At 41.5% G+C, this 25,770-nt stretch overlaps 1 long non-coding RNA gene across 2 annotated transcripts in view; it reads left to right on the top strand.

Annotated features, from left to right (window-relative positions):
- The window catches only part of LOC132649597 (uncharacterized), a 31,973-nt gene extending 9,682 nt beyond the window's left edge, over positions 1 to 22,291 (top strand). Inside the window, exons 3-5 of one of the 2 annotated variants that reach the window (XR_009588092.1) lie at positions 12,628 to 12,783; positions 15,314 to 15,397; positions 22,141 to 22,291. This is a non-coding gene — a long non-coding RNA (uncharacterized LOC132649597). Of the gene's footprint in view, positions 1 to 12,627; positions 12,784 to 15,313; positions 15,398 to 20,108; positions 20,522 to 22,140 lie in introns of those variants that run through there. The other variant, XR_009588093.1, reaches the window with a different exon arrangement.
- Positions 22,292 to 25,770: the final 3,479 nt, after the last annotated feature.

Here is a 25,770-nt window from a genome sequence, read left to right as displayed (position 1 = left end):
CATTTTCCTGTTTTAGTGCTCCCTCCTGTATGAGACCAGGAGATGGGAACAGTTTCAGCTTAGGTAATGGGGTTTCAGCATGGATAATGGGGTCTTCAGCTTCAGGTCACTCTTTCCTACACATCACAGCTGTATCTTTCAGTTCTTTCATGGCCATGTTGACAAACCTGTTTAATCCTAGACTGGCAGGGGCAGGGGCAGGGGCAGGGGCAGGGGCAGGGGCAGGGGCAGGGGCAGGGGCAGGGGCAGGGGCAGGGGCAGGGGCAGGGGCAGGGGCAGGGGCAGGGGCAGGGGCAGGGGCAGGAAGAGGGGCAGGCACATCTCTTTGACTTTGAAGCCAGCTTGTTCTATATACTAATTTCCAGGCAACCAGGGCTTCACAGTGAAACCCTCTCTTGCTAAGAAAATAAATACACTATAAGCAATAAAAATGAAAAGTTTCTTTCCTAGCCAAGTGTGGTGGCACACGGTTTAATCCAATTGCTTAAGAGGCAGAGGCAGGTGACTCTGTGAGTTCAAGGCCAGTCTGGTCTAAAAAGCGAGTCCAGGGACAGAGAAGGTTATACAAAGAAACCTTGTCTCCAAAAACATAAATAAATAAATAAATAAATAAATAAATAAATAAATATTCCCTTTCTCAGTTACAGTATAAATGCCTGTAACTAGTACTTAGAAGAACTCTCTGTCGATAGAGAAAGTTTGCGCGACAGAGTTCAAGAAAGCCTCTTGTACTTTGGATCTGATATCTTCCTGTCCTCTATAAAATCAAGCTCTTTCCTTCTTCCTCTTGTCTTTCAATTTGTATTTCTCTGCTAGATGCTGCCTCTTGACCCATGGACGTATGAACATTTTCTCATCGATAAGAGACCTCTCCAACAAAGCCATCTACAATTTTGTCCTCACACTCCTTTAGGCCGATGGTCGTCAACCTTCCTGATGCTGAGACCTTTTAATACAGTTCTTCACATTGTGGTGACTGCAACCATAGAATGATTTGCATTGCTACTTCATAACTGTAATTTTGAGACAGTTATAAATAGTAATGTAAGTATCTGATATTCAGGATATCTGGTATGGAACTCCTCAGCCCCCAAAAGGATCGCAACCCACAGGTTGAGAACCCATGCTTTGACTTCTGTTAAAATCCAGGCACCACAGCGCCAGGTACACATAGGTACTCAGAGAGACCTTATATTTACTGTCTTCAAATGATCGTGTTTACGTTGTCATGCAACTGATCCTGGCACTGCAAATTGCCACCAAATTACATCTCTATTGCCACACCCACCGCAACACTTTCAGACCCATGATAACTTGATCTCACTGTGATAGTATTTGAATCCACCTTATACCAGCTCTCTGACTGTTCTCTTTGGTCCCTTTATGCACTCATTTCCTTCTGCCAATCTTTGTTGTGAGTAGCTCATAATCTTTTATCCGTAGTTGTGTTCTTTATCTGCTGTGTTGCTGATGGTTTCCTGCTCTCTGGAATGTTAGCTGATATGTCACTCTTAGTTCATTTGTGCTCTTAGCAGGACAGAATGTCTTGCATAGATCTGTGTATCTATCATCTCTCTATCCATCTCTCTATATCTATCTATCCATCTATCCATATCTATCTATGTATCCATCTATCCATATCTATCTATCTATCTATCTATCTATCTATCTATCTATCTATCTATCTATCTATTTATCTATCTCTATCCATCTCTATCATCTATCTACACACATATACTTTACTTGTTTTTAGTAATCTGTGTTCATTACATGGAACATGGGCTTCATTGTGATAGTGTATGTGCAATTCACTTTTACATGATCATTTTTAATGCTTCTCCATAGGCTGGGGGTTTAGCACAATGGTGGTTTCGATGAGAATGGCTTCCATATGCTAATATATTTGAATGCTTGATTCCCAGCTGGTGGAACTGTTTGGGAAGGATTGGGAACTATGACCTTGTTGGAGGAGCTGTGTTAAAACCCTTCACAGTGCCCCTTCTGTCTCAGCTCTCTGCCTCATGAATCGCTGAATCAAGACATAAGCTCTCAGCTATCGCTCCAGCAGCATCCCTGCTTGCCTCTTGGCAATCTCCACGTCATGATGGTCATGGACTCACCCTCTGAAGCTATAAGCCACCTATAAACTCTTTCTTCTATAGATTACCTTACTCATTGTGTCTTATGACAGCAGTAAAATAACTAAAAGGCCTAACATGCATCATATCCCAGGATCAAACCCCAGCACCACAAAACCAAAATATCTCATCACCTCTCTCTCTCAATCTCTCTTTCTAAGTAGTCACCACATGTCTAGATACTGCATGTGAGAGAAAAATCACATTTGTGTGAGTCTGGTTTATTTAGGTTAATATAATAACATGGTGATTTCCATCCATTTTCCTCCACATGGCAGGATCTAGTTCCGCTTAGTGGCTGGATGGCACTCCATTGTGTGTGTCACATTTTTCATACTCTCCCATCTGTAAAAAAATGTTGTCTGGTTATTGTATTACAAAGAATCTTATAAGATCTAGTTTTGCCAATATGGGGGACATATTATTTTGCATTTACATGAATATTTTCTGATATGATACTTTGTAGCATTTTTTAAAAAATTACTTCACAGCATTATGGTGAAACAGGACCTCACAGCATTTTATTATTATTTTTTAAATAGAGTGGGTTATGTCAAAGATGATAATATTTTATGATATCTGATTATGAGGCAAAACCTTTTTGAAAGTTCTGAAGATGTGAAGGGGGACAGGCAGAGAAATTTCTTTGGTTTCAAAATATCAAAGGCCATAGGAGAGCTTCCTGGGAAATTGTTGCCTTTTGAAAAAGTTTTTAAGTAATTTAAGGTATTCCTTGGAAGCTGGTTTCTGAGAAGTCATGAATAACTTCTCACATAGCATTGAGTATAAACAAATCTATGACTGAGTGAGTTCCTTATATAAAGCTTGGGAAGTAGCTTGAACTGTAAAATATTCTGTGAGTATTCCATATTTAGCTAAGAACACATACTTGGGAACTATGGTACTTTATAATACTGCATATCAGTCTGTAGGTGAGTATTTTGTGGTTATTGATTGCATAAATAACTTCTTGGGTTCTATGTTCACACCTGGTAAGTTTATGCTTCTCAAAACACGAGAGAACACAATGCTTATGTATGTGTGTAACTCAAGCCATCACTTACTAAAGTGACTAAGTCTAAATAGCATAGTGTCTCACTCGTACAAGTTTAGGAAAAGCTGTTGACTGGCTGACAGGCTGATAAGAGTTTTAAAAATTAGTTGTCAAATTCACCAGACTTTAGGTATAAGAATATTTCAATTTGAAATTCTGTCATATATCACTAAACCCACTCCAAAGCACCAAACAAAAAGCTAGCAATTTATTCTTGTTTACCTCTGGATAAAAAAAAAAGATAATTCACAATACCTTGTGCATTTTTATTTCTAATATTGTGTTAGAATGTGGCAGTATATGAACAGGAGCATGGCCCTTTCCTGAGAGAAGATCCTGATCTGTTCGCAGAAGCCAGGATGTGTACTGAGAGTAAATAGATGACTTTCACAGTTGTTTGGGTTGGGAGACATAAGACACTGAAGTCTCTGGGTCCCAGAGCAGTAGAGTGTGTCCTGAGCCTGAACATAGAGCTCTTGAGGCCCGGGTACGATGCAGCTATGTGTACAGAGCATCCTCAGCTGCTGGGCGTGTGTGGGCTGTCTGCAGGAGAGGCCTGAGTGTACCGTGAGCAAAGAAGCAAACAACCGGATTTTCTCACAGCTACATAGAGGAAGAGAGACTGTTGGGAATGATGTGACATACATGGAAGAGAGAAAACGGAAGGCTTGGACTAAGGCAACATGGTGACAAGTTGGAAAGGGTGAGGAAGGAGTGCATTGAAGGAGCTAGAAATCTGACCCCGATTTTTCTTCTATCTCTATTCATATGTTCAATCTATCTCTTTCCATTTAGAATATAACATGTTCTATAACCAATGTTTGCGTGTGTGTTGTCTGTGTGTAACCTTATAATAGTTTTCAGGGGTGAATGACAGGTTTAGGAGGAAGACTGATAACGTTATTTCTCTTCTTGCTTTAATAAATAACACCTAATATTTTTTTTTCTTACCATAAGTTACAAAACTTTATGTGTATGGGAAAATAACACAAAGCACAATAAACATGTACTTAATTAATAAACATATCTTGAGGGAAAACATCGTTTTGTTTATAACTCTTAACAGCTCCTGCTGGGATGTTTTGCATTTGGTATATATCCAGCAACCATCAAGTACTGAAAATGTTCATGTGCAAATGTGGCACACATCAGCGCCGACAAGCGTGCTCTTACCAGGCCTCCCACATTCCTGAGTCATAGATTTCTCAGACACCATGGTACCCTTTATAAAGTAACGAGGATGCAGTGATGTTTATATTTGCTTGGTGGTAATGTCTAAGATGGGCAAAGCATGATTCTTTACTACCTTCACATTGTTGAGGGACAAACAGGACTTGGCCCCACACATCCTTCTGTTTTCTCACTAGGTGAAAGGTGTCTCCATTAGTGTCCTGATATGAAGACTGTTCATCTAATGGTGATTTTTGCAGAAACCGTCTATCTTTAGGCCATTGGTCAAGCTGGCCACCCTCCCCCGTTCCTCAACTCTCCTGCACTTTCTTTTTGTGGCTTTCCAGCATGGTCCCTTCATAGCTTTTCTCTAGCCAAGTGATGTCTGTCTTTTATGCCTCACTACTTGGAACCCCACAAAGCTAGAATTGAGCTCTTCCTGTCACTAGTCCTAGGACAACTTCAGGGCTACGTGTATTGATGTCACCTGATGAGTGTGTTCTGGGTGTTGATAGAGCAAGTGCATCATCAATCCTGTTGCTGTCAGGCACGTGACTTTGAGGAGACCCTTAGGCATTTGAATACTATGCTCAGAAAATTAAGTGGGGGGGAAAACCCCACCTAGAATCACAACAGCTTGAAAACAAAAGATAGTTCAAAAGGAAATAAAGATTGAAAAAAATACACTGGAAAGTATGTCAGAATGCACATTCATTTATAAGCTCTTCCTAGTGTGTGGATGCTTACTTTTTTTTGTGGCAGATTTTTGCTTTCTGTTAAAAGTGTTTTGTTTTGCAGAAACCCTTGCCATGTGCACTGCACGTGAAGACAGCAGACCGCAGGGACCTTAGAGACCATTCAGTTCAAACACTAGTTAAACAGATGAAACTGTTCAGTTCAGACTGCTCAAGGTGGGTGGGTCTCAGTGCTGCAGACTCTAAGAGTCCTTCTGGCCATCTTTCCACTCCTCTTACAACTTTCCCAGCAGCCCTGGAAGTGTCAGGAAACGGCTGCTCCCACCTGTCGGCTACCTTCCTCTGTATACACACTCCTATGTCCTTTTGACCACCCCTTCTTGGGGATGAGGGGTAGGGTCATAGGCCTCCCTGCAACCTAGAAGAGTAATCTTCCTACGGGTGAAGGATAATGCAGGCTGAGCACATATGACGTCAACATCCCAAGTCCAGAGCGCTGCCACAAGTGAAAGTTTTGAGCACTGACATGACAGTAACAAGTGGAAAATTCCATTTCACGAGATAATTCATGCACAAGGTTATCAAGAACACCAGTTGGGATCACTGAGCGGCAGTTTGTCTACTGTGCATACAGAAGAGAAACGGAAGCATTTGAAACCTTTCTGGTCTGAGAACTTTGGTAGAAGAGATGCCTGCCTCTATCGGCTGCCACACACAGGTGACCCCGGACAAGAATGGTCGTGTAGGTTCAGTCTGAGCTTCCCACCCAGCCTCACAAGGTCACTTCCCTTTCACATAGCAGATCAGGGGGGACACCAGGGCTTTCTCTAGGCCTCTGCACACCCCCAGTTCATAGGCTCCCCAGATACCATGAAACGTTTCATAAAGTAATGAGAACGGGCTGCTTTCCTTGCATTGGGCAGGTCATATGTTTGTCAAGATGAGCAAAGCATGTTTATTTTTTTTTTGAAAAATTAAATACCCAATTAGTGTTTTTTGATAAACCCATGCATAATTGAGTACATGATTCTTGAAACAAACAAAAAAATGTCAGCTTGTCACAAGAAATTTATTATCATTTATAGTAAATTACAGTTTAAAGTATAAAACACAAAACCTGAATTCAGAAACAATGCTTGCCACAGCAGACCACACATTTTTGTTTAACTATAGAATGAAATGACAGTTTTTATGGCTAGGCTTACCTAAAAGAAGTTACAGCAGTTTATGATATATACATCCTTTCTTCAAATCCACATAAAGCTCACTACCCCCTTATCTTTACAGGAGAGACATAAGTATAAAAATCAAATTAAAGCATTCGTGTTAACGAAGGTACAGTGCTCATTAAAAGTTTAATAGTGAACTGACTAAGTGCTCAACTAACAGAACATTTTTTTAATACTCCTAGAACAAATAAGCAGCAGATGACTATCTTTAAATGAGAAATAGATACAGATTCATTAAAAAAAAAAAAAGAACTGTTTTGAAAGCATGAGTTTAGGGAGACGGCTCAGTGGGTAGGAGAGCTTTCTCCTCAAGCCCATGAACCTGAGTTCACATCCCCAACACCCAGGCATGGCTGTATGGCATGTGTCTCCAGAGCTGGGAGACAGAGACAGGTAGATCCCAAGAGCTTGATGGCCTGCGAGAAACCTTGTCTTAAAGCAATAATGCAGATGGCAATGGAGTGTTCTGTTCTGGGCTCTGCATGTACACAGACTGATGCGCGTGTATTACATACCTACAACACAGAGGCGCACACACGCACATACAATGACACACACGTACACACAGGCTTTACTTACATTGTTCATAAGAAGCAAAACACCAGCTCAAATATTCTTAGTGACTTGATTATGAATTTTCAGGCTCCTCTAACGATTTTCAGAATATCCCAAATTTTACATATAAGGCAAAGCAGCAGTTGTGAAACAGGAGGCAATTGTGAGGCAGGAGGCAGGAGGCAATTGGCATGGCCTAGTTGGATGGCAGCAATGACATCACGTCATCACCAGAATGCCATTTGCAAGAAGGTTAAATATAAAACTGAGATGGAAGGCCAGTGACTCAGCACAGTGGGGTTCTGTCTCAAGAGATTTTATGAGGTATTTTTAGAAGTTCTTAGGCCCAGCCTGCGGTTGTCTTTATGTTCTCCATGTCCCCACATCTACTGTGAATGGCAGTATGAATTGACATGCACTGGATTTATCTTGGAGAGATATATAATGTCTTTTCTCTCTCACACACACAGAACAGTGTCTTACTTTAGATGGAAGCCACCTTTATCAGATCTAATTTCTCCCACCCCAGATAATAACAGTAAGAGTTATGTGTAAGTAAAGACTCTGTACCATATTGTTCTTAATGTTAGTAGAATCACTTAGGTAAGTAGCCTGCCTTGTGTAATTAAAAAAAATTAAAAGTTCATCATCGTCACTTCCACCATCATGATTATTAGTTAGGGGTGTGTATGAATGTCGAGGTGTGAATGGGCAGGTCAAAGGACAATTTTCCAGTGTTGGTTTTCCTTTTCCACCACAGTCCAGGCTCCAGTGGTTTGTTCGATTGTTTGTTTCTGACGTGTTTGTACATACGTGGAATCAGTGGAGTCCCTTTCACTGAGCATATTATACGAGCCAGTCCTGTAACTGTCATGTATCACAAGGGTGAGTTGTTGTCATCAAAAAAGTGGGAAAGCCAAGAGTTGAACTAGAAGATTAATGGGTTAGACAATACAGAGTCAGTGTCTGGTGGACATGAAACAGTCAAAGACTTGGGCAACATCAAATTCAGAGCAATACAATGGAAAATTCAATGAAATTGGTGTCCCTTTTCCTTTTAACTGTGCACTCATTTGATCTTGGCTAATACTTAAGTGCTAGTTTAAAATATTAAAAAGATAAAGCTGAACTTGCACTTCTCACAAAAGAACTTAGAAGTATTTAACACCACATTCTCAAGAGCTTTCCTTTTGGTTATGAAAGTCATACCAAAAACTCAGGTTTCAGGTGGCGGCATGAGGAAGGAGCTGGTGGAATGTGGCTTCCTGCTCTGCTGCAGGTAAGGTCTGAAAGACAGGAACAGGGCTGGGCTCAGCATGTGAAGTGCTTGCTGCTCAGGCATGGGCATGTGGCTTCGAATCCTTAGCCGCCTGTTTAAAAGCCAGGCTTGAAGGTGCAGGCTTGCGACTCAGCCCTGGCTGCAGGGACAAGCTGATCCTTGGGGGTTGTTCTGGCTCAAGTGGCAACTCTGAGCTCAGTAAAATATGGCGGAGAAGTGAGGGAGGGAGGCACTTGAGATCAACCTCTGTCCTTCATGTGCACACACACAAGTGACCATGTGTGCGCACACACATACATGAGACCCACACACACTCACCCTCAGTGTGTGTGACAGGAGAATACTTGTAGAAATTTGGGGACTCTCTCAAGCTGATTGGATCCTGTCATTTCACTTACTGTAACCTAGATAGCTGATGGACATAGACAGCAACAAACAAGCACTTTCACCTTTCAGCTCCTTTCATTTTTCAGATCAGGAGGTAAGACATCTGCCCTATAAAATTAAAGTAAATGACCCGGGTGGGGGAGGGGGCAGGTCTTAGTTCTCGGGACTCTTTGCTCCTTTTGAGGTCTTGCTAAGTAGCTGAGGCTGCCTTCAAATGCTTAGCCCTTCCCCTCAGCGTCTGGAATGCTGCGATTACAGGCATGTCCCATTACTCCTGGTTTCTTTACTGTATTCTATCTGCAGAAAGCCACAGAGCAACGAATAGGGAGCGCAGAGGAAACACTGTCGGCTCAGCTCCTGTCTGCAGGAAAAGCAAAGCCATCTGCAGAGGACACCTGCTCTGAATTGCCTTGTAGCCTCCCCTACCCCCCGCTGTCCCCCACCTCCCAAAAGCCCTCAGCTTATTACAGTATAATAGAAATTAAAGCTTGAATGTTATTCACTAGTTATACCAGTATCTGGTGATTGATAATGCAATTGGCAACTTTTGAGGTCTTTTAAAAAGTTATTTTTAAATTTATTTTTTATAAACTTTTGGATTTTTATGTAGAAAAATCGGTTTTTTTCCCTCCCTTTCCTCCTTTCCTTAGCCTTTTTTGTTTCCTTTTCTGCCTTTTCTCCCATTTCCCATTTCTTTCCTTCCCCTTCTTCTTTCTTTAGTTGCCTTTACATGTTCTTGTCCTAGTTACCATAGAGAAATGTCCCAAGAATGAGACGAAAATAAATCGAAGAGAACGGGTTAAGTTCTGACTTTGGGGGATTGTGGCTAGTGTCAGTACCTTAGCTGGCCGCCTTCCTGCCATGTTGGATGGCCTGGTGGATACTGAGTTTCTCAACCCAGGATCTATGCCTGGGCTCTGCAGTCTGATCTCTTGGGGTCACTAAAAGGAATGAGTGAATGAACGAATGAATCTTCAAAATTCACTTCCAAAGAGGGGTATCACAGAGATCCAGGGACCTCTCTTGCACACTGTTAGGCCATAGTAAGGACCATAGAAGAGAAGCAGAAAGTAACATTGTCACTTAGCAGAACCCTGCACAAACCAGGTCAAATTTTCAGTTTAGCTACCAAATTAAATAACTTAGGAATTATGCTAAAGGAAAAGAGCTGTTAAATACAGTAAGTTCTTCCAATGTGGCACTGGTTCTTAGAAGGTAAGCCTTTGGACACGCTCACCAAGTGCATGCTGAAGGGCTTGGGGAATCACATTAGAACATGTCCCTAAGTTATCACAAATGTCGTGTCATTTTGGGGTCTATAAAAGTTGACAGTTCAACTAGTTGAGTATAGGCATAGGGGCAAAGACACGAAGAATTGGGCCAAGTCTTCAGGGTCCTAGACGTTTTCTATGTTTCTAACAATGGTACCTACTGTACAGATGGCGTCTTGCACAGGAATTAAGAATCACTACTGTAGTTGTTGCAAGGGTGGAAACAGGGCTGCACTCACCACCACAGAACAACAGTTGAGGCTCTGCAGTGGAGCTGTGCATACTCTGTGTGAGGAGACTGGCTTCCTTGGAAACATGTGCCTTGCGCAAAGACAGGAAGTGGATGAAGCAGTTGCTGAACAATGCAACTGCTTTTGCTCATTTTTCTGCTGTTGCTCATTGTTCTGATTGCGTCCTGTATCTCTCCTAATAAGGCACTGCACTCTCCAGACCTCTTCCTCCCTTCTCTACTTTTATTAGCAAGAGGCTACGCACGTAGGCAGATTTCTTAGGTCGAGAGTCCCCAAGAAATCCAGCACAGAGCACGGCTAGTTTTGGATTGTCATGTGGCTGACTGGAGGTTTTTGCAGCTACCTGGTGCTGGGGAAGGCCATAGGACTCCCAGTACTGTCAAGGAAGAGAGCGTTGGTACATAACCGAAGGCTGTCAGTGCAGACCATTTTGTTCTAGCAACAGGGACCTTGTCTTAGGGAAATGGGAATTGAGATTGCCACAAGTACTTATTTCTTGACTGTCAGAAGATAACTTGATCCCATTTTTGAGGAAAATATCATTCATTGCCTCATAAGTTTTTATCCATACTATCTAGTGCTAAATTAAAAATTTTCAGTGCTTGCTATGAAACAGAAAAGAAATGGCTAGAATCCTGAATTTAAAGAGACAACAAACCTATAGATGACATGGATGTTACAGTTTTTAGAGAAAGACTTAAAAATGTCTATGATTAACATAAGAAGACAGAGAAAATAATGAACAAAATACGCAAGACGGAGAACTTCAGAACACTGAAACAATCAAATGGATATTCTAGAAACCGAGCTAGGTTATTGACGTTAAAGATCCTGAACAGGTAGGTGAGCTCACGAGTATACAAAAAACAGAGAAACAGGATGAAAACACAGCATCAAGCACCACAGGCACACGCTGTACCATGTGACCTCTGAGCCACACATAGTTCAGAGTTCAGTGAGTCACTTCTATCTAAAGCACTCTGAGAAGCAGGCAGAAAAAAAAATTCAATTCCTGCAGTGATTCAAAGCATATGTGTTTTCAAGAGAATATAGAAGATAATGAGTTTTTTTGTTTGTTTTTTAACTTTAAATTTAATGGTAAATATGTTTTCCTTAAGTAGTATCTTTGCCAAAACTTGACAACTTCTGAGGAGAGAGCTGATCACAGGACTCTGGAGGTAAGAACAGTACCTGGATCAAGTCCTCTTCCTAAAGGAGACAGCACAGACTTCTAAAACACTAATAATTCCATGTTTTAGTTCCTTGTCTGCTCTTATTCTGGTTTTCATTTTAAAGTTGTTTGGCTCAGTGCAGATCCCTGCCCACCACATTTTCTCCTGTTTTCTTTTCTTTCCTTCCCATTTTTAATTGGCTAGCACCTGCTTTCCTGCCATCCCACTATATTAAAAATCCCTGAGGTTTTTCAACCCTGGAAAGTTAGGCAAAAATCAGATTCTAAAAATTCAGCACCTTTGTAATTTGAAGCATGGGAACTGTTTTAATCAGCTGTCACACATCTTTTTATAGATTTAGGTTACTTTTCATGGAATTTTTATACAGATGCCTGGAGGCCCACCCTGGTGCTTTTGGGAGGAAAGAATATACAATGGCTGCAGCCTTGTGGGGTCTTAAGGAAAAGTTGGAAATAGAGGAGACCTACTTACCAAGGTAGAATTGTTAGTTTTAATCATCAACCTGAAACAGCCTAGAATCACTTGGGTAGAGAGTCTGAGGTGAAGAATTGTATAGAGCAGGTTTGTCTGTGGACATGTCTGAGGGGATTATCTAGGTTATTTGATCGAGGCAGGAAGCCATCACCCATCATGGGTAGCACCATTCTTTGCGTCTGGGTTCTGGGTAGAGAAGAACAGAGAAAGTGAGCTAAGGAATAAGTGTTGAGAGGATATCTTATGTTTTGTGTGGATGCAACACCTGTCAATAAAATGTCTGATGGCCTATAGCTTAGGCAGGAAATAGGAAATCCGGCAGTCAGAAAAGAATTCTGGGATAGAGCCAGTCTCCCAAGAGTCAGCCAGCAAGATGTGAGGAGAATGGAGGCATGAGGTACCTGATCACAGATAACCAGCCACATGTCAGAATGTAGATTAATGTAAATGGGTTATTAAGTTATGAGCTAGTCAGAGAAGAACCTGGCTATATGGCCTAGGTATTTGTAAATTTGCTTTGAATCTCATGAGTCGTTATTCTGGGAACTTGGAGAAAGAAGGAACACCCTTTCCCCTTTTCTCTAATTTGTGACTGTGAGTGTGATATGACTGTTATTTTAAGTTCCTGCCACCTTGGCTTCCCTGTTATTATGGATTGTAACCTGGAATTGTAAGCCCAAAGGACTTTTTCTTTCCTAGATTCCTTTTTTGTCAGAACCATAATCTTTTCTCCCATAACCATAGAATACAAAACTAAGCTACAAGGATAATGAAAAATTGACCTGTCATTCCTATTCACCGATTTTTCAGCTCCAGGTTAACCAAAAAGCCACTGCTTATGTCATAACAGCTCAGCTACTGTCTGCATCCAGAAATTAGTCACAGCCTAGAAATAACTTTGTACTCCTTCCCCTTCTCCTTTATACCACAGCCTCCCCTAAGTCCATGGTGATGAAGCGGTTTCTCCTGGGCTGCCAACTCATTGCCTCAACTCTGTCCAGCTCAGTAGGTCCATGCAGTTTCTGAGGAAGGGAAAAGATGGGGCTCGTCAGTGCTTGTTCTCAGGGGATCCCTAAAGACATGCTCGGTATGGAACATAGCACAGAGTATTATTTTGGTGCTAATGGAAGAGTTTCTGGATTACAGTAGTCTTTCACAATGTGAATCCCCATATCTTAAGGCAAATAATGTCAAAATTTTCTGAAGCTTATGTGCATCTTATGAAAGAGGAAAGGACACCTGCAGGTAATTTGAGGAGTGTCGGAAACTGTTCCCAGAGCAGCGCAATAACGATTTGTTCAGGGTAGATGACGTCCTGAATTAAAGAGCTTTGAGATCCAGACATTTAAACCGTCTGTGAGCATGATGCGCAGAAGGTAATGCTGCTCTGTGAGTGGTCCTCATGGGGGGTCCTGTTGGCAGGAGGTTCACTATGAGTTTCTCAGCTTTCTACATGTCTTGGGAATCGAGGACGTGGCATCATTGCATTCTGTCATTTCAAGAATGTGTGTGCGGCTGGATGTGGTGGCTCACGCCTTTGATCCCACTTCTCAGGAGGCAGAGGCAGGAGGATCTCCGTGAAATTGAGGCCAGCCTGGTCTACTTAGTGAGTTGCAAGCTTGACAAGGCTACATAGAGATAGCCCATCTCAAACCAAACCAAACAAACAAAAAATCAAGTCAAGAATGTGTGCACAGTAAACAGCCTAGGGAGACAGAGATAAGGTGTGCCTACAGAGCAGCTAATGTGAATGTTCACCTCACACCATAGACGACTCAGAGGTTGGGCTAGCATTACCTCTCCATCAGGTTTCTTGTGTTTACCTATGCTGCCTGACCCTATGATGTCCTATGGCAATCAGGGAACCCAGAAGTGATGCAAGAAGATACTGATGTCGGTGCTGTTGCTAAGGAAACAAACTTTGTTATGATGGCCTCAGGAACCTTGCAACTTCTTCCAGCATCTGTAGAAGTATGCCATGCTAAATGTCAGATTAAAATTCACTATAAGATTTTTTTTTTACAGACCATAGAGATGTGGCTTGTGACCCCTTTCACAGGGTTGCCAAAGATTACATCATAACAGTAGCAAAATCAGCAGTGAAAATAATTTTATAGTTGGGGGGGTTCTCCACGACATAAAGAACTGTATTAAAGAGTAGCAGGATTAGGAGGGCTGAGGGTCACTGTCATAGGGCACCTCTGCACACATCTCCACCTTTTTGTTTGTTGAGATAAGGTTTCTCTGTGCAGTCCCTGTGGAAGTGGAACTCTCTATGAAGGTTACTCTGACCCTGAACTCAAAAGAGATCTGCTGCTTCTGCCCCCCAAGACCTGGGATTGAAGGCGTGACTCACATTTCTGGCAGGATGACTCTGACATCCACAGGGAACCACTGCCTGTAGAAAGCAGATAGGCAATTGGCCAAAGCAGTCAGGAAATGACATGTAGACAATTTGGAGACTTTCAGATAACTCTGCTGAACCTCATGGCTGACTTCAGTCCTTTCATGAGCAGTGATGAAAACTTGGGGTCCAGGCTTTCAGAGGGAGACACTAACTGCCATTGCATCCATTACATGGCTCAGCACATTTGTGGGCTAGCTTCGCTATGTCCACGAGGCTAGGTTTTGACCCTTGGTCTACACCTAGATTTTCCCTTCTGAACCAACCCTGAGTTTATGTTGTGCAAGGACAAGGTAAATCCCTTCTTTCTGTATTCTATGTTTTTCATTATGATGAACCAGTAACAAAGACACACACACACACACACACACACATACACACACACACAGATCGAGAAAGAGAGAGAGAGAGAGAGAGAGAGAGAGAGAGAGAGAGAGAGAGAGAGAGAGGAGAGAGGGGAGTGAGAGAAAGAATCATCTCTCATGTAATTTATATGTATCGTCAACTGGGGAGTCCTGCAGCCTTTAGGGTTGAGGAGGTCACAGGCTTGCATAACAATGTCCTTTGAGTTTGAACTGTTGGGATGGTAGAGTTAAACGTGACTCTGACCCTGATGTTCATTTCAGTGCTTGACCTTTCCAGATGTTTAAATTTCATTCCCTTGGGACTTGGACCCTAGCTTTGTCCACTCCATAAGAGCTTTGATTATTCTTCTATGGTTCTGTCTTCTCCCTCACAAGCTCCCTGAAAACTCACCTACTTGAATAAAGGAGGTATCCCACCTGCGTGCTTTGCCAAAGTTCAAAAATATTTGTAGTATCTGCAGAATATAAGTTCTAGGTCTCTCTTTGAACCTGAAATCTTCACCCTAACTAGGTCTTGGAATTTTCTCAATAAAAAGCACACAGAAGAAGGGGTGATAATAACAGAAGTAATGCAATAATAATAGTGATGCAAAATGGTGATGCCAAGTCCTTACTGTCTGCAGATACTGTGCCAAGGCACTTTCGGTGAATTATCTCATTTAATCACCATAGAATCTCTGTGTGACTATTACTATTTTACTTGGGTTGAATAGGTAATTTTTCCAAAGTCACAAAGTGACTTTGAAATGATTCTGTCATTTTCTAAGAGCCAGTGGGATCTGGTGAAGGTATTGTATGCTCTAAAAAGAATGACTCTTTTGGTTGTTTTCATTTTGTTTTACTACCAGATCTCACTCTGATCACTCTCAGGCTGACACCAAGTTCCTCCTTATGGTGCCTCCTTCCTCGGCCTCGTGGTGCTGGTTTCACAGGTATGAGCCCCTGCCTTGCTGCTCTCTGCTCTCCTCTCATTTGTTGTTCTTGTTTGTGGTCTTGCCCTGGGTTGAGGCTGGGTTAAATTCAATGTGAAATCACATTCTTTGTCCTGGGTTATAAACAGGGAAACTATTACTCTTGAAAGCTGAGAAAACCAGAGTCATTGAAATGAAAGGAGCTGTGCCCAAGCCATTGGTGCTCTGGCCAATGCATCTAAGCAGTGCCCTAGTCAAAATTTCAGACCCCCCTCTTGTATCAATGGACGGGTCATTGATTTGTTCTTGTCCTAGTGATACCTAACTTGGCAGACAGCATGGTCCCCGAGGATTCTGGTTATAAAGAGAAGTGATTGTCTTTGGTGCAAAGCAAGAGGCCCTATTGCCCTGCCCTTGGCTGGTGTTTACTTTAGACACTGAGAGGAAGCAGGGCATGAGGGGCACAGTGCTAGACTGGGGATCCCAAATTGCATATTGTGGACAGCAGGGGCCCTGCTTGGCTCTCTCCCTATTGTTTTTGTGCCATCTCCTCCTTTCCAAGGTGGTGACTTCACAAATACCGTCAAATGAATGAAGGCAACAGCTTTCTTGAATGTTCCTCTTTGCCTTAATCATTCTCCTGGAATGTTGCTTATTAAGTTGTTGACCGGAATAACTGGGTCCTGTATTCTGGCTTACTATAAATGTTCCTGTGTTAGATTAAATGTGACCAGTTTCAATTTCTGCTCTTTCTCTGTAATCAAAAAAGAGCCTCATTATCCCACATATTCTCCAGGACCGTTGCCTGGATCAGAACAGGGCTCCTTCTTCTCTCCTTGCTCTCTGTAACAACTTCATGAAGAAAACTGTTTATACATGACTGGAGGATTGGATCAAGCATAATGAAGTTGATGATATTTGAATTTTTAACCTTATATTAAAAAATACAAAAAAAAAAAACCCTAAAATCCCCCAAATCCTTCAGGTTAAACTTGATGGATTGTCTGTTATTATTAAAGAAAATGTTTGAAAGGCCTACAAATGAGTCCACTTTCCCACAGACATTTCTATTGTGCTCTCCAGGCTAAGGAGCAACTCTTGTTTATAATGAGTGTGTGTGTGTGTGTGTGTGTGTGTGTGTGTGTGTGTGCTGTTTCCTTATCAGAATTACTTTTGGCCAGATGGCTTGACTTAGAAACCATTGCTTTTCCAGTTCCCATTATTATGTGAATATGTGAAGGACAATTTATTTTGTGTTATTTAAAGCCTCCTGAATACTATTAGCAAGAGAGGAAACCGTAGAAATTATGGGTTCCTGGTTCAGTATTTTAACAAATATTTACTGAGAGCCAACGAAAACAATATTTACTGCATGGCTGAGAAACAAAAGGCCACAAAATTCCCTCCTTGGACACAAAATTTCCTCCTCGGAATTTATTGTCTATGGTTTGTATTGTTCATATCAATGAGCTCTGTGAGTATAAACCACACCTGGTGTGGAGCAGAGAGGTGAGTGTGCAATGAAATAAGACTTGGGGGAGTGGGTCCGGATGGAGAGGTGGAGACTCTTTCTGTGTAGTCATGGCAGCCCGGGCTAAGTGTGGCCATTGACCCAATGAAAGGGACCAGTGCTGGGGGCATGAGCTGGGCAGTTCAGCTCAGTTGAATCAGTGTTTATAGAACACCCACCATACACCAGGCACTGTGCCTGGACTCTGGAAGTAAAAATGAAAAAGGCATGGTTTGCTCTGGGAAACCACTCTAAGGGGTTCATTGTTGTGTAATTGATGAATTTGGAGAAGAACTCTTTATGTACTTATTTGGCTCTTCATGCACTTATTTTGCTTCTGAGTAATTTGAATCTTATCCAAGGATTACCTCAGTAGGCAAATCTTCATCAAAAGACCCAACAGTCTTTCTTTCTTTTTTTCTTTCTTTCTTTTTTTGCCATACATTCAAGGTTAGACAAACACATAGACGTAAGTTGTGAGATTCAAATTGAGCAATGGTATCCCAGGCCTTTGAATGTATCCCAGATCCATTGAATGTGGTCCCAACAGCAAGTCACATGTCTTTTTCAGTCTGCCAACAGCCTGGCTCCAGGAAGGAAGCTTGATTGCCACCAAACAACAGATGCAGTATTACTCTGTGTTTGTGTGTGTGTGTGTGTGTGTGTGTGTGTGTGTTTTAAGAACTATTAACTAAAATTTGAATCCACTCATAAAAGCATATTATAAGAAATGTATTTGTACTTGATTAATTTTTCATATTAAGCATTCCTCAATCCCTGAGTCCAATGTATAAACAGCATTCATACATAAGGCTTTAAACCTAGAGTGAGAACTGTGGCAAAAGGCCGTCCCTGGCTGGAACACCAGGGAAGAGGCACACAAGATTAACTCACCCCAGCATGGAAGGCAAGTCCTCATTTGCTCCACACACCCAAAGCACACTCCAGCATTACTCCCTAGGAAGGCCCTTTCATAATTGTTCTGTTTGTGATCCTAGTATTTCTCTTATCCTAGAAATACAATTATCATTATCTTGGTGGAATACACGTTGTGAGCTAATTCTGAGTCACACACACACACACACACACACACACACCTGTTCTTTTAGCTCACTGGTACAACCATTAAGTTTCTTGGCCTTCAGGAAGACCATCAATCAGACCCTTAACTACTTAATCACAAACAACTAACATGCAAATAAACAGTTTCTTTATGGAACATGCTCAAACTTGAAAAAGAAACCATATTTTCTGCATTGTAATACAACTATTTTCCACAGCATTCATTTTGTAAGTAATGCAGAGATGATTTAAAGTATATCTGTTGTGACATCTTATAACAGGGACTTGACCATTTATGGACTTGGGCATCCTGAGGTGGGGGCAGTCTAGAACCAACCACCAACCATTCAGGATAATGAGTATATGTGTTAAACTACAAAGCCTTGCTTGAATACAGTCCTGTGCATTTGCGTCCTCCTCCTGCCCTGTTTGTTTTCTAACTTGGGGACATCAGGGTGTGCTTTATCTTTGAGATTTATATATCAGAAGGGCACATGATATATCCAGGTTATAAAAGAGGACATTTAAAAAAATTATTTCATTATGTATACAGTGTTCTGCCTGCATGTGCACCTGAACCCTCAAAGTGGGAACCAGCTCTCATTATAGTTGGTTGTGAGCCACCTTGTGGTTGCTGGGAATTGAACTCAGGACCTCTGGAAGAGCAAGCAGTGCTCTTAACCTCTGAGCCATCTCTCCAGCCCCAAAGAGGACATTCTTATATTTTGTCATTAATGATTTGTAGGATTTTGTAATCTGTTATCCATTCATAGTGCAGCCAAATACAAATGAGCATGAGTTCCCAAGTTTTCTTTCTGAACTTAACATGCAGAAATCAGTTCTATAGAGACCTCACAAAAACACAATGTGATAAAATATTAGCGGTTTGAACTCATCAGTTCCGAAGTTTTTGCCACACTCAATGGTGCGTGCCTGTTGTAGTTACTTTTCTATCACTGCAATAAAATGCCGTGACCAAGGAAACTTAGAGAAGAAATAGTTGGTTTGGTATTACAGTTCGAGAGTATTTGAGTCCATGATAGTGGAGAAGAGATTACAGGCATGGCTACTGGAACAAGCTAAGAGCTCACATCTTGAACTACAAGCAGGAAGCAAAGAGAACAAAGTAGGAATGGTGTGTGTGTGTGTGTATGTGTGTATACTTGTATGTGTGTGTATACTTGTATGAATGATGTGTGTGTGTGTGTGTGTGTGTGTGTGTGTGTTTTGAAACTTCAAAGGCCACCTCTAGTAATCTTCCTCCAGCAAGGCCGCACCTCCTTAACATACCCATGCTGCCAGATGGAGGCCAAGAATTCGGACACCTGAGCCTGTGGGGAGCATTCAGATTCAGAGTACTGCATGACACTTCCCTTCCAGATGAGCCTGTGGTCATATTATAGTGCGATTTTCATTTCAACTACAAAGGTCCCCATAGTCGTTCACTCTCCACAGTGTTTAAAAGTCAGGGGTCAAAGCTCTCTTCTAAGACTCAACTCACTCTCTTATATCAAAAAACAAGTTACATACTTCCAATATATAATGGTGCAGAATATGTAGTGTCATTCTGAAAGCGAGGAAAGAAATACTGGGGAAAAAAACAAAAACAAAAACAAGAGTAAACCAAGCAGTGCAAACATCACCTCCTCTTGATCCATGCCCAGTGCTGCAGGACTCAGCTGGACTTGCCCTTCCAGATATGTTGCTGTAACATCCTTCTCTCCCCTGGGCTGCTTCCGCTTTCTGTATACAGCTTTCATTGGCATATATCCCACAGCTCTGGATTCTCCAGCTGTGGGGTTTCCAACACAGCCTAGGCTTTATTCCCACAACCTCATTCAATGACCTCTCAGAGCCTCCATGCAGGATCCCGCCACACACCTGGCCTCAGAGGTTCTCTGAAACATCAAGAAAAGATTCTATAACCCACTTCCTCCTCCCTGCAGCTTTGCTAGTTGGAAGACACTGCCAGCTTCTGAGGCTGTCGTGGGATGGACCCTCCTCCCGCTCCAGGCCCATAGGAGCGCAGAGCTCTCCTGAGGTGTTTTCTTTTCACGTGTTGGACGGTCAGCTGGGGTGGGGGGTGTCTGGCCCTGGAGGCACCTTTCCCTTTATTGCAGTTCAGGTCAGGCCTTTCCTTCATCTCCCTATCTCTGGCAGCACAAGACCGTTAGAGTCCACACGGGTGGAGCAGAGGACACAGGTATGGCTGATGGAACAGCAAGCTGAGCGCTCACGTCGTGAACTACAAGCAGGAAGCAGAGAGAGCAAACCTGGAATGGCGTGTGGCTTTTGAAACCCCAGAGCCCACACCCAGTGACTTCCTTCCTTTAGCAAGGTCACACAGCTATTCAGCATTCCCAAGCAATGTCCCCAATTGGGGACCAAGTATTCAGACGCCTGAGCCTATGGGGGACATTCTCATTCAAACCACCACAGTGCCTGGAGTCTCAGTTACCTGGGAGCCTAAGGCTGGAGGATCACAAGTTCAAGGCTAATCTGGGATATTTAAGGAGACCCTTAGATTGAAACAAAGCAAAATGAAAATAAATGCAAATATAAAGAGACAACAGTGCCAGTGTCTTTTATTAATATGTATGAGGACCAGGGTTCAACTATTAGTATAAAAATTATTTTTACAGACTCTCTTTTAAGCAATTAAGTTAGAGACACCATTAAATGTCCTCTCACAAAATTTAAAATATTTTCTCTGTTCACAGTTTATAGAAGCTTTAAACATTCTGTGTGCTTTCTTCCTTTAACAGTTCCAAATTCCTGTCAAGAGTTATCAACTATGTCAAAGTTAGCTTTGATTTTATCTATAGTTTCTAAAGGAATGTGGTAGGAAACATCACAGACTCTCTGTATAGAAAACTGCATGTGCTATTTCATTTCCAGGTTTATAATAAGGGATTTATATGAGTACCACTTTGTACACCAACTAACTATTTCTGCTTTTTTTTCTGGAAATATTATTAATAATATGCTCAGCCCAAAATGTTCTTGTGTTATTTTGGAACAAGTAGTTAGTGACTCACAGGCCACTGGGCATCCAAGCTATGGTTAACTAGTGGTCAGGTTAGGAAATTCTGTTCCCGTTAACTTTCTTAGCTTAGAACACCTCTGTACTCCATTTTTTTTTTATTCGTCATACTCATGGTCACCGGTTGAGGTTTCCAACCAAAAGTAGAAGCTGTTACATGCCACAAGAAGTATTGTTCCTATTTCATTTCCATCTTAGGTAAAAGCAGGAGAAAAACAGGTCATATCTCGGAAAAAGTTGGATCAACTTTGATTCAGTCTCTGAACTTTTGGCTTCTTACAGTAAACTCAACTTCAGATTGCTAGCACAATTCCTGCATAGAAGAGGATGCCAGCCATATTTAGATTCTGTGACACATTAACACCTTAGCATCTAAGCCATTTTTTACTCAGTGCTGTGATGTACTAAAAAGTTACGTTAGGAAAATTGTGCAAACTCGAAGAGTGGGATGAACTGACTTATTTATTGGATACTTTATCTACTGGTCCATTTTTTTATGAGACTTCACTCACTGAGTGAATACTTGATCAAAAGTCACTATTTAAAATAAATCTAAACTCAAAACCTGTGACTAACTCCTGGTGGGGAATGCCAAGTGCTCTTAGAAAGTAAATCTAGACTGCTTCATACTCTAATAACCATCCAGCAGGTTTGCAGATTTTATGCAGTAGAGGGAATTTATGCTCAGACATTCGTATATATTATATCCTTTATTATCAGATGCATCGAGGTGAAAATCTAATTGGGCATATTAGAATGAGAAACCAGAAATGGTTCTCGGCAAGGCTAGTCCTGAACAATTTATTTTCTTTGTCATTGTTTATATTTTATTGTTGCATAGATTTGCTCTAATTTTAATGTTTAAAAATTTGCATTTTAAAAATGATCACCACCCCCCGTCCCCCAAGTTTTGCAATGTAGTTCAGGCTGAATTCAAACATGAGATTTTTCCCATTTTAGCTTCTCATTTAAAATAAAGAGGACACATCACCATGCCCAGCTTTCTTTGTCTTCGGGTTTAACCATCTAATAACATTCAAGCTATTTACAAGGCAAATAGAATCCAAGTATACTGTTAAATAAACACAGCTCTCTTTCCTTCATACGATACTGTCTGTTATAATTATTTTTTCATCTTTGCTTTTGCAGTAAAGGTGAGTGTCCTCAAGGGGGGAAGATGGAGAAGAGATAAGCTGAGGCGTGTGGAATGGAGAGACAAGGGAAGCAAATTTAGAAGCGCCCCACTTCCTCCTCAGGTGTAATGACCACTGGAAAAGAATTAAATTCTGTATTTGTTGAAGTTCTGCCCTGTTCATTCTGTGTCTACTTGCTTCCTGCAGCAGCAATGTACTGGACACTGTTAGCAATGGCTGCTCCTCTGGGATTTTAGGGTTTAGACTAAACCCAAAGTGCCAGGGTTCTTGAAAATAATCTCTCTCTGAATTTCCAGGCCTTTGAGCAGACCAAAAGTAAAGTAAAGAAATGGTTTAGTAGTTTATCCAACTCTATATTATATACTAAACTTTAATAGTTTTGCTTATAGTTAAATGAGGAATCAACCTTTTACTTCAGCTCAATCACCACCCCTCCCTAAAACCTTCATCCCAAGCAAGAAAAAAACAAAACAAAACAGGAAGAGGCAGCTAGTACATGTTCAAATACTGCTTAAAGCGAACATTCTGCTATTGTGTGGAGTCGCCTGATAACCAACTCTCCTCCTTGGTTTTTGGAACAATATCAGTCACGCTTAAAGGTCTAACGTTTCAGACCATTTCGCTGAAGAACTCTGGATGAGTGAGACAGTCCCAGCGGCGAACTTCTAAAGAAAATGTTGACAGAGCTGGAATTCACACAGTGCTGACGGGGACCACGACTATGATAATGGTTTTCTTGAAATCTTCCAGAAAGTCTTCCAAACAGTGGAATTTGTAGTTTTTCCTTTGGTCCCAAGATCAAAAAACATGAGCTGTTTTACATTTCTAAGGTTGGAGCGTATTTGTTTCCATAATTTCAGCGGGAAAGCAACCCACCCATTCTCAGGTTTATTAAAAACCACCATCTTGGCTTCGGTCTGTACTGTTACATGCACTTCCAATGACTGTCTCATCTCTTCAGGGAGGATGATGGACACTGTCGATTGCTTCTTCCTTTTCTCTTTGAAAACTTTTTAAAAAGTTTTATTCATTTGATAATTGTATTCAGGAATACAATATAGATATGTTAACATTTCAGAAAAATTTACTTATTGTTATATGGATGGTTGTTTTGCCTGCGTGAATACCTGCACCACAGGCAGGCAGAAGCCATGGGAGCCTGGATAGGATCCCCTGGGGCCGGAGTTACAGGGAGTTGTGAGCTGCCATGGGGGTCATCTGGAAGAGCAGCCAATGCCTTTAACTGCTGAGCCATCTCTGCAGCTACTGAATATGATAGAGCTGGATCATACCAAACACCTGACTCCTCCCGCTATTATTTAGGGGTGTCCCAAAAGGCCCTCCCCCTAAACACGATAGGCTGTTGCCTTTATGCTTGGTTAGCCACTAAAACTTGACGGTAACACTCTATTGCTGAAGGCAACATGCGCACGTCATAGGACGTGGAGAGATGAAGTTGGTACTCGTTGGTATTTCCTCCCTGCTGGCTAGCTTTTGTCATGCTAGGGGGTCCTTTACAGGCTGCTGGAGGAGAAAAGTCATTAACAGTTTTACCCAGCTGTGAACTCTACAAGCTACACGAATGACTATCAGAAACATATGCCCATTGGTACGGTAGTGGCATGAAGGCTCCCTCCCCTTTAAAATGATTCTTATGAAACTGTTTTTCAGTGGCTAACAGGCAATCGATGAAGAACTGAAGGTAGAATAATGCTATGTTTGAGCCAAACTGAGTTCAAATCCTCTCTCTGACACACAATTGCTGGGTAGCTTGGGCAAGTGGGATGAGTCCATGTCTCTGCTCTCATGCCTGCACTTGTGGATATTAATGACACCCCTTTTTAAGCTGAGGTGTCTGGACCATGGCCAGTTCTCAGAAACGAACATTATCATTTTAAATTTTAGTGACTTTTAAAAGATAATTTGGAAATACTTGCTAGTAGCAATTGTTACCTAAGAAAATTTTGTTCTCTCACAAGCATGTGTTTATGTTTGTTTTAAAAACAAAAGTAACAGGCTGGGTATGGTGACAGGCCCCTATAATCCCAGGCTGCAGCAGGAAGATGAGTTCAAGGTAGCACACTGAGTTCAAGGCTATCCGGGGTGACATGTGACCTGTCTAAAAAAGCTCCAAATTAGTAAATCAGAGAAGGTTCTTAAAGATGAGCTGTTCTTTGGATGATTCTTTTTCATTTAATTATGTACTGTGTGTGATATATACACACACACACATATACCCTATACATATTTATACATGCGTGCTCCTATCTGTCCATGTGCACAAGCCAGAGGAGGATTTCTGTCTGTTCTATCTTTTATGGGTCTCTCACAAAGCTTGGAGCTTGTTGTTTTGACTAGACTGGCCGGCTAACAAGTCCAAGCAATCCTCCTGTCTCTACACCTAAAGCTCCGGGGTTGCAAGCTCTTGGCCACGTGTTGTATTACATAGGTATCAGTGATCTGAACTCTGGTACCCATGCTTGCTCAGCAAGTGTTTTTACTTACTGAACCATTCTCCATCCTATGGGCAATTCCTCATAGAGTTCCTACTATGTGACATTTTTTATCCTGTTCCCTCAAGGAGCTCAGAACCATGTGCAACAGTTATGTTTTGAAAATCATCTTGATATCTTAAAAAAAAGGAGTGTGTGTGTCATTTTCAAGGCTCAGTAGACTATTTACCAAATGTTGTTCTTTGAGTTTTATGATCTGATGTCATGATGCACACAGCAATCATTTATATTTATGTAAACTTTTAAGGATGACTTAAATAACCCCGATCCTTACTAGCGATCATGTCATGTGTTGATAAATTACACCTATATTGTTTCAGAAAGTTAATTTTCCCACAATTAATGTCTACCTTTTCCTTCCAAAGCACAGATTAAAGAAAATTCCTTTCTGCAGTGTAAGTATGCATACATTAAGAGAGCCTTTTAAATTTTTTTTGCAAAAAGGAAGATTTTGTTTGTTTGTTTGTTTTCAATAATTATGGTGAACCCCAGGGTCTGGAGCCTTCATTCTTTATCAGTGAGTTGCATAGTCAGCCCCCAAACAATATTTTTATATAGGAAAGAGCAATATCTTTTCAGTTTCCTCACTACTGAAAAGCTAGGAGGCTTTGGAGGAAATGAGAATAACAGGAGACAGAAAGACAGATGGACTGGAAGAGAGGAAGCAGGAAGACGCCACAAGGAGTTAGCATGGAAAAGGAAGCACATGGACCAGAGGAAGAACCCCAATAATGGTGTGGAGAGGCCCAGGTGAAGAATAAAAGCAAGTTTTCATAAGATTATGGATAAAAGGTAGCCCACATAAGGATGGTTAAGGCAGATGGCATTGGATGAGGGCTGGGAGATGGATGATGAGGTTATTGAGACAGCATGCATAGAAATATCTGTCTGGCCCAATAAGGCAATTACAGAATCTAACAGGTGTCTGTGTCTTATTATTTGTGATAGTGGGTTATATAATACTGCCACAATAATTATAGAAATAACAATAAGCATTATATAGTTCAACATTAATTTTTATTTACTACAACAAACTACAGTCACAGGGTCGAGCTGGGTCTGACACTTCTGGAGGAATTTCACTGAGGGAGAGCAGGGGAGGCTGGTCGTCC

This window comes from Meriones unguiculatus, chromosome 20, assembly GCF_030254825.1.
Source record: "Meriones unguiculatus strain TT.TT164.6M chromosome 20, Bangor_MerUng_6.1, whole genome shotgun sequence".
NCBI lineage: Eukaryota > Metazoa > Chordata > Mammalia > Rodentia > Muridae > Meriones > Meriones unguiculatus.
The sequence above is the reverse complement of the archived record's forward strand: the minus strand, read 5'-3'. Positions and strand labels throughout refer to the sequence as shown.